Here is a 9,348-nt window from a genome sequence, read left to right as displayed (position 1 = left end):
TTATTTCTTAAAAGAGTTTGTACCCAATCACAACCATTTGTGAGATGCCTACTATTGTAATAATTCACCATCCCCTACAATCCATTTCCTTAATGAGAAAAGCTATCTGAATTCGTGTTAGTCAACAGAGAACTTTGGCTGCCGGGTATTAGAGTTGCCACTTCTCTCTGTTGGGGGAAACTGAAAGAAAAGAGGGGAGTGGCATCTTCAGTTGAAAAGAGAAATAGGGCGGCCGGCAGGAGAAGGACGTAATTTTAACAGTGAAGTCTTGGGGGGGGGGGGCACACGGAAGAACCAGCAGCCACCCCTGCCCGGCCCTGGCTGATTGTCTGGGTGGAACGGAGAGGTTGTGAGCAGCCCACAAGGACCTGATGGCAAATGCCCACACATGTACTCATGGGGAGAAATTTAGAAAAGCCTGAGAAGAGGCTGAAAAATACCTACAAACCTTTTCCTATCTCAGACATTTGGAAAATTTAGCTTATTGGAAATCATGGCATATCTCAGAAAGCAAAAAGGAAAACAAATCTTAGATTATGAGATCAGAAATGTATTGAGCATTTGAATGGAGGACCAGATAAAGGCAAAATAAATGACCCCTAATCTGTTATAATCTGCAATTAAGCCAGGTGGATAACAAGCATTTTATTGACACTACAAAAAAAAAAAAAAGATAATTCTTTAAAATTGGATGGGGAGGAAGGAAAAGGAGAGCAAAGGAATAAAAGGAAATTAATTTATAAATACAAGTTACTTGTATTCTTCAATATCTTGATGATATCCATGTTCATATTGAATGTCTTGTATCTTCATCACATTGTTGTTCTTCGAGGGGCATCCAGGTTGTAGCAGGTGTCAGAATTTCATTCCCTTAAAAGGCTGAATAATACTCCATTGTGTGTATACACCAAACTTTATTGACTCCTCTGTTGATGGATATTTGGCTTGTTTTCACCTTTTGGCTATTGCAAATAGTGCTTCTATGAACACGGGTGTACAAATATCTGTTTGAGTCCTCACTTCTAATTGTTTTGAGTATATACCCATAAGAGGATTTGCTGGATCATATAATATTTACATTTTTGAGAAACAGCTATACTGCTTTTCCTCAGTGGCTGAAACATTTTACATTCCTATCAGCAGTGCACCATATTTTGGTGTATTGGTTATAAAAACATTTATTTTCTAAGGATTTGCAAACTTTTGCACACACCCCCTTACTGTATTTTCCCCACACAGATTCAGTGGTAGCCCTTAAACCATGGATTCTTCTTGGCTGGGGGCTATTCTAGTGTAAAATTCCTATGGTAGGCCAGAAAACACTCTCCTAGCAGAGTACTTTTTCAAATATTTTCCACAAATATTATTTTTCAAATGTTTTCCACAAATATTATTTCATATGATCTTCACAATCCTGTGAAACAGGCATCATTATTATTGCAATTCTCATAGGTGAGTTATTTGTGCTGCCTGGCTTGTGTGACCTGCAAAGTGTTGCAGAAAGAGTGTGGGATGTGAAGGTGAACACATCTGCCTGTTCTTCCGCTCTGAACTTCAGCAAATACTATGGCATTTTGCTTTGTCCTGAGCACCTATCTGTGCCCTGTGGCTGGGTCCAGGCTTGAGCCGGCCTGATACGAATTGCCCGCAGGCTGGCTTCTGCCTGGATGGAATCATCTCTTCTTGCTGTTATATTCATTTATATTCACTTATCAAAAATCTAGTTTCTTTGTGAAATAATGTCTAACCCCCCCCCAACAAAAGCTAACTGCTGGAACGATGATGAAAATGAAGAAAAAGTGAGACAAGCTATGGCACTGAGGATTCTCAGCCAGAATTTAAAAATGAGTCAATTAAAGAGAGAAATGAATTCAGCAGTGGCTCAGATCTGAGGAATGAACAAGTTCACCAATTTCTCCCTACAGAAATGAGAAAAAGACATTTGTGAAACTGTGGTAAATGATCCAGCCAGTGAAAAAATTGCTCATCAAGTGAGAGATAAGACTTAAGTGAAAGCTGAAAAGGGGGTTAATGTGTAGAGTGAGAATATGCACAGGAAACACAAGACTTCTGATGGAAACGGGACTAGGCAGAAAGCCCAGACCCTGTACAAACATTTCCACGAAGCAGCAGATGGGGAAGACTCTGTGTGGCTCCTCAACCAACCTTTGCTGTGAGTAAAGTTGATTAGAAAGCTTGAAGAAGCATTTCCCCCCCTTGGATTATACAAAGTAAGTAGGAGAAATGGCACCAATAAACCTCTTGTCGATGATCAGTTTTCTTCTACACCAGAAAGATCCTAAAAGTGAAGTATGGTAGACTGGAACAAGACTGCAACACTGGTTTTAAAACCTCCACTGGACTAGAAGTGTCTTCATGAACCTGGGAATCCATGAGGAGAGTGAATACTAAGATTAAGGGCAGCCAAAGACAGTCTTCCGGGCTTTGGGGATGTGGTAAGCGCTGTGGGTGAGCCAAGTTTGCTCCACCCTTCCTCAGACTCCAGGGCACTTAGAATCAAGGATGAGAACTTCATGTCCATATAATATCCGTGCTGAAAAAACTGTTGGGAACATGGCATGTTTCCCTTTGTGCAGGACAGCTGTTTTGTCCAAGTGGAATTTGGACTTCTAAGGGTCTCAAGACCTTTGCCTCATGTTATAGATGGGGACATGGAGACAAAAATTACCCTGGTAAAAGATGACTGAGCCTCCATTCAAAGACAGATCAAATTAACTTCAAAGTCTGTGCTCGTCCCTACCAACTTTCAGTAGTTGGGTCAAACTTATTTCCCCAAAACTTGCAATCAGGGCTGAGAAGTGGACAGGTACAGAGCCCTTCTCTGGTTCCCTTCCGTCCACCCCATCCCCAGTCTACTGCTGGGGAGCAGGAGGGAGCTGGCGGAACGGTACATCCACCTAGGCGCATCGTATATAATAGAGCAGACTCCCATGATGTGATAGGCTCCGTTTTGATTGTATATGTTTTAAAGATTTTTTTCTATCAATACTGTTCACAATTTAATTACAATAATTAACATAGTTTTCCAATATTATTTTTGCATTTGATTATATGCCTAAAAATGTTGCAGCTGTGTTTACCTATATGCCTTTTGTCTTAGGCTTCATTTAAAATGAGAAGTAAATATCATTTTTATATATAGCTTTCCACTTGCTTTGTGAACTATTTTCATAATACCCCAATTTAGCCACATACATCCTCTGCTGTGCTCAGAGCTCTCCAATTAGGGTAAGAGCGGGACAGAAATCAGGGGACAGCATCAGTTCCCTGGCCCCAGCAGGCGATGTTTCCAAGTGCTAGCAAAATAAATATATTTTTCTTCATAAAAACAATGTAGATAATTTGTAGTCATATTTGGCTACCCATAGCTTTGCAGGCAAAATGGAACAAAACAGAATCCTTTTTTTTTTTTTTTTTTTTGGCTACTCTACCTCAGAGGAGGGAAAAAGAAAACGAGTTGCTGACCAGAAGCCAATTTCATCTTGACTGTTCAGAAAAAAAAAAGGAAGAAGAAGAAAGAAAAAGCCTTTTAAAGACCACATGGCACAATTAAACAGCAGAACAGAGCATCAAGCTGCTTCTCAATTTAGAGTCTGGGTTTGGGCTGAAACACATTGGTGGTCGATAAACAGCAGGGAAGAAGCAAGGATTACACTTGTCAACTCAACTTACTTCTTCAACCTAGACTCGAGGTGTCAGTGCCTGAAACTATTGACAGAATCCAGGGTCCTGAATGTAGAGAAGTTAACAGTGACTAAGTCAAACACATGTAGGGTACTTTGAACACATTAATTGCTGATTGTGATTAATTATTTCAGTGAAGGTTGAAGAGACAATTACAATATAAATGCCTAAAAGCCAATCATATAATTGTGAAACATACCTAAATAATACATCTGCTGCAAAGTCTGGACATTAGCATATTTTTCTTCTTAAACTAGTTTAGTATTTCAAAAAGTGTAATGTGTTTACCATGGCAATGCAGGGTGATTTTAGATAGAAGTGCTGGCAGAGGGGACAGAAGCTGGGGCTGGAGGGGGCTGTAGAAGGCCAGCAGGTTAAGAGGAAGGGAGAAAGGAGAGAGGAGAAACCAGGGAGGTGGAAGGAGCGCGCGCGCGCGCGCGCACACACACACACACACACACACACACACACACACACACACGAAGGTGGAAGGAGCGCGCGTGCACACACACAGGAAGGTGGAAGGAGCGCGCGCGCACACACGAAGGTGGAAGGAGCGCGCGCGCATACACGCACACACACACGAAGGTGGAAGGAGCGCGCGCGCACACGCACACAGGAAGGTGGAAGGAGCGCGCGCGCGCGCGCGCACACACACACACACACACACACACACACAGGCTCACAGCCACCCTTGGCAGCCAACAGCCCCCTGCAGGTGTGACTGTGGCACCTTGAACCATTAGTGCCAGGGATCCCCTTGTCTGCACATTCTAGGGGCCCTGCTGCCTGAGTAGGGACCCTCCCCTCAAGTTAAGGCCCAGTTAAGGAGGGGACATGACACTAGTGTTCTGCGGGGATTGGGGCGGAGCTACAGCCTCTGATTCCGACTTAGAAGAGAGAGGATAGTTGTGTAATTTAACATTCCAAGGTTCCGTTTTTGATGCTGATGCTTAGCTATAACTTTTTAGCTATGTGACACCAGGCAGGTCACTTTACCTTTTTGAACCTCAGATTTTTAATTGTATAATCGATATGGTGGGAATTAAATGCTAGTGTGTGCAGACCGTTGAGTATGGCATCTCAGTTAATAAATGGTGTCTATTTTAATTATAATTGTTTGTCAGACAAATATGCCTGGACCTTGGGAGGGACTCCTCTGAGAAATTCACCCATTAAATGAAATATCTAAAACATTATTGTTGACCAGCTTGGCTATAAAGTCATGTGAAGTAGCTGAGAACTATTTTGAACATCATGAAAAGACAGTTGAAAAAGTTACTACATGGTGTTTGTGGGTTTTTTCTCAAGTCAGATGACAACAGTGAGTACTGGATTCGACATTGATATTTGTACTCTTTTTGGGTATTGCTATGTAAATGGACGTAGTTGGGAGAAGACCGATTTTGTAGAGAGTGCAGATCTTCCAGAAAGAAAAGTTCATTGGACAACTCACTTCTTTTGGAGAAACTGTGAACTCTCAGTATTTAACAGTGTCCAAGAAGATGTTTTATCCTTCCCAGCTGTATGTGAGTGAGGTAACTTGGTGCTGGTTAGCTAAAACTGAAGAAATTAAATTGCCTTATTGACACAGACTCCCTGCATGTCCAGCTGTGTAGACCCTTATCTAACTGCTCAAAAACATCTTCCTCTCTAACATTGAGTAACTTACGTTCAGGCAGTCGTTTGAAGGAAATGTTTACATTTATTATATTTGCATTATATAATTGATTAGTTGCACAGTTTTCTTTTAAATTGAATAATTTTTTTGCATTTATCATTCCAGTTATATTTCATTTGTGCAGTGGCTTAAACTTCAAAATAAATTTGTCAGAAAATAAAAGTGAATTGATTTAAAGAAAACTAATATGTAAAAATAAGTATGTAGGCATATTGCAAAATTCAGGAGTATATTATAATAACAACTGGAGTTTGGAAAACAGTAATCAAGGATATACACACGTACTATCAATTTAGTAGGAGCTTCTGCATATTAGTTTTTATTCAGTTGACCTCTCTCTTTTATTTTTTTATTCTTTATTTATTTATTTTAAGAAAGTGTGTATGTGCATGTGTGGGAAAGGCAAAGGGAAAGGCAGAGAATCTTAAACAGGCTCCATGCCCAGCGAGGAGCCCAATGTGGGGCTCAATCTCACGACCCTGAGATCATGACCTGAGCCAAAAACAAGAGTTAGATGCTCAACTGACTGAGCCACCCGGGCACCCCTATTCAGTTGATTTCTTAACAAATACATTCTCATTTTAATAAATTCAAGAATCAATATTATATAAAGTTTAAATAGGGTCTACATATCCCTCACAGATGACAAATAATGCATACTGTGCTTCTAGCCACATTTTTTTTTATATAAAAGGAATTGAACTATGGTCATTACCTGCAACTTGTATTTTTCATTAATACTAAATCTGAGACATTCTTCCATGTCAGTAAACCTGTCTTAACTTACTTAAGTTTTAAGTGCCTGTATAGTATTCTTTAACATAGAGGCAATATAATGTATTTCATTACTCCTTTTTGCTGTGCATTATATTTCCAATTTGGAAATACGACAAATAATGTCACAGTGAATATTATAAATACTGGTGCATATAGTTAAATGTTTCTTTGTGAGGCATTCTTGGAAGTGGAATTGCTGTGTCAAAGTTGTTGTTGTTGTTTTTAAAGATTTTTTTTTATTTATCTGACAGAGAGAGACACAGCGAGAGAGGGAACACAAGCAGGGGGAGTGGGAGAGGGAGAAGCAGGCTTCCCGCCAAGCAGGGAGCCCGATGCGGGGCTCGATCCCAGGACTCTGGGATCATGACCTGAGCCGAAGGCAGACGCTTAACAACTGAGCCACCCAGGCACCCCAAAGTTGTTGTTTTTTTTAATTGATACAACAAAATTGTCCTTAAAAAGCTTCTCCTATTTACAGCATCCGACACTGCATGACATAGCCTGATTTTTATTCACTTATTTATTGTTACTCTTTGAACATTTTGTCAGTGTAAAGAATGAAAATAATATGTTCTTAATTTTCATTTTCCTCATTATAAGAAAGATGGACCTCTATTCTTATTATCCATTTGGGTTTCTTCATCTGTAATGTGTCTATTCACATTTTTTATCCATTATTATTCTACGTTTAGTAGGTGTTTATCTCTTCTTATTGGTTATGTAGGATTTCTGTTTGTTCAGGTATTTTGGATATACTTCAGATGCACACACATGTGTGTGTGCATGCATCAGTGTATAACAAAAATGTTTCTGCAACTGGAAATCGTATTTTTAATCTTTAATGTCTTTCTTCATAAGAAAAAATTACATTTTTATGTAGTTATGTTTATCATTCTTTTTCTTTAAGTCTGAATTTGGCACCCTGTATAAAAAAAATGCATGTCTTCCCAAAATATTATTAAAAATAGGATCCTATATTTTCTTTTAATATTTTTCCTTACAATTCCCTCAGAACTTTATTTTTGTATTATATAGAAGAAAACTATTATTCTCTAAATTTTTAACTCTTTCTTTTCCTTACCTACTTTTTTCTGTATCACTGAAGTGAGGTCTAATAAATAATTATTGTATGAATCAGGATAGGTGAGGCTACGCGACAGCCGCACATGAACCCCAGAACCACAGTAGTGACACGAGGTAACGTTTTCTTTGTTCTCTCACTTGCACGAGTGTCCTTGGAACGCAGCTTGGGCTCAGCTCCATGTAGCTGCTGGGAGCTGGGTTGATGCAGGGTGTGACATCCCATAGCTGCACAAAAGGGACACGTGACCGTCAGGGCCAACGTGCAGGTGAGACTGAAGGATCTGGGGTGCTCTCGCTGCTTAACTTAGGTGCGGCTGTCGTGGGTCCCTTATGCTCACATACATTGGCCAGAATTTGCCTGAGGGCCTTGCCTCATGGAGAGAACACAAGGAGGACAAGATGGAGCTCACCTTTTCCTCACGTTCTAGTCTGTTGTCTCGGTGAAGTTGGAGAGTGAGAATTCCGAGAGCAAATTCAGATAGGGAGATAAAGTGTTTTCTCCCAGCCTCTTTGGTCCTTGGGTTTTAAAAACAAGTAGAGAAAGTTTCTATAGCATAGGGTCATCAAAAAACTGATTTGAATCTATTTGGATTCTGAATTTAGAAACCAAAGGCTGGAAGAGCAGGGGATACCTGTGTTTGGCAAGTGTTGCTTTCTCTGCCATAGATAAAAATATATATAAAAATAAGTGAATGTATGCAGTAGAAACCCAATAGAATGATTTGTGAATATATCATTAGCTGCATCCATGCTTTGGTAAACTTATTAATTTTATTTAAAAATTTTTAATTGTTGCATTTTAAATTTCTAATAGCTTACAGTTACGTTATTTGCAAACTCTTAAATTAGTTGAAACTTATCCCCATCTGACTGTGTAGTAAATATCTTTAGCCGTAAAGAATCAGTGAAGCTATTAAGCTTCTCTGTGTCCTAGTTTCCTCAATGTGTCTATACAATGATAACACATCTGTATCAGAAGAATATTGTGTATATTAAATGTACTCACATATAGAAGGAACTTGACACTTAGTGCTATAAAAATATAGAATATATATATATATACCTATATATATTCTATATAGAGAGAATCATTACAGTAGTTTCACGGTTGATTATTTTGAAAATTCTAGGTAGAAAACATTGTTCAAAACCCATGCCTCAGATCTGTGCCCTAGACAGGATCTTCTGCCAGTGGTTTATAGAGAAAGTGTGAAAGCTGTAAGAGGGTGGGCTCAGCTGTGGTCCAGCCTCAGGCATCTCCCAGGACCTTCTGGACGAGAACAGCATCTTAGAGCAGTGAGACCTGGAAGCAACAAGGCCTGTCTTTTATATCCCCAAAGCCCTCAGTCATTGGCTGCCGCTGTTCCAAGTGGAAAGCACTTCTTCCAGGCACTTCTAGGCATGTTGATTTCCTTCCCGAGGGCAGCTCTCAGGAGATGGGGCAGCTGTGGACTTTTGGAAGCCAGCACTCACAGTGGCTGGGGGTCAGGGTGCCATGGCTGGACTGGAGCCTGAGTGGGACGCCAACAGCCAGCACAATTGTTTGCAGGGAGGTTCTCAAACTTCAGCACGTGCCCAAATCCTGGGGGCTTGTTAAAATATGGATTGCTGTTTCCCACTCTCAGTTTCCCAGCAGGAGGTGTGAGATGGGACCTGATGGTTTGCATTCTGAGGGGGTGACACTGCTGAGAGAGGGGACCACACTGAGAAACACTGCTCTGTGCTTTTCCATGCTTTTTTTTTTTTCCTATCTCATTTACGGTTTACAACTTTTAGTTTCTGTGATAATAAGCATCGTGTTCTTGTTTCTGTCCTTGGTGGGAATGTCTCTAATGATTCACCCTTCATACCATGTTGGTTGTGGTTAACTGGGAGATTCCTTTCAGCAGGTTTAGAAAATTCCCTTCTGTTTCCAGAGAAAGCTGCTTACCAGGAAGAGATGCTGAATATTATCAAGTGTTTTCCAGGAAACATAATGATAATCATGTTTCCTTCTTCTGTTTATTCACATTACCAAATAGTGAAATTTCTCTGAAGTCCTGGTTTAAGTCTTGCTTGTTTTATATGATGTCTTATTCTTTAAATTTACTTACTAATTTGAT

This window comes from Eumetopias jubatus, unplaced genomic scaffold (genome assembly GCF_037043125.1).
Source record: "Eumetopias jubatus isolate StellerSeaLion01/CBP00866 unplaced genomic scaffold, mEumJub1_p1.0 scaffold_9, whole genome shotgun sequence".
Classification (NCBI taxonomy): domain Eukaryota; kingdom Metazoa; phylum Chordata; class Mammalia; order Carnivora; family Otariidae; genus Eumetopias; species Eumetopias jubatus.
The sequence above is the reverse complement of the archived record's forward strand: the minus strand, read 5'-3'. Positions refer to the sequence as shown.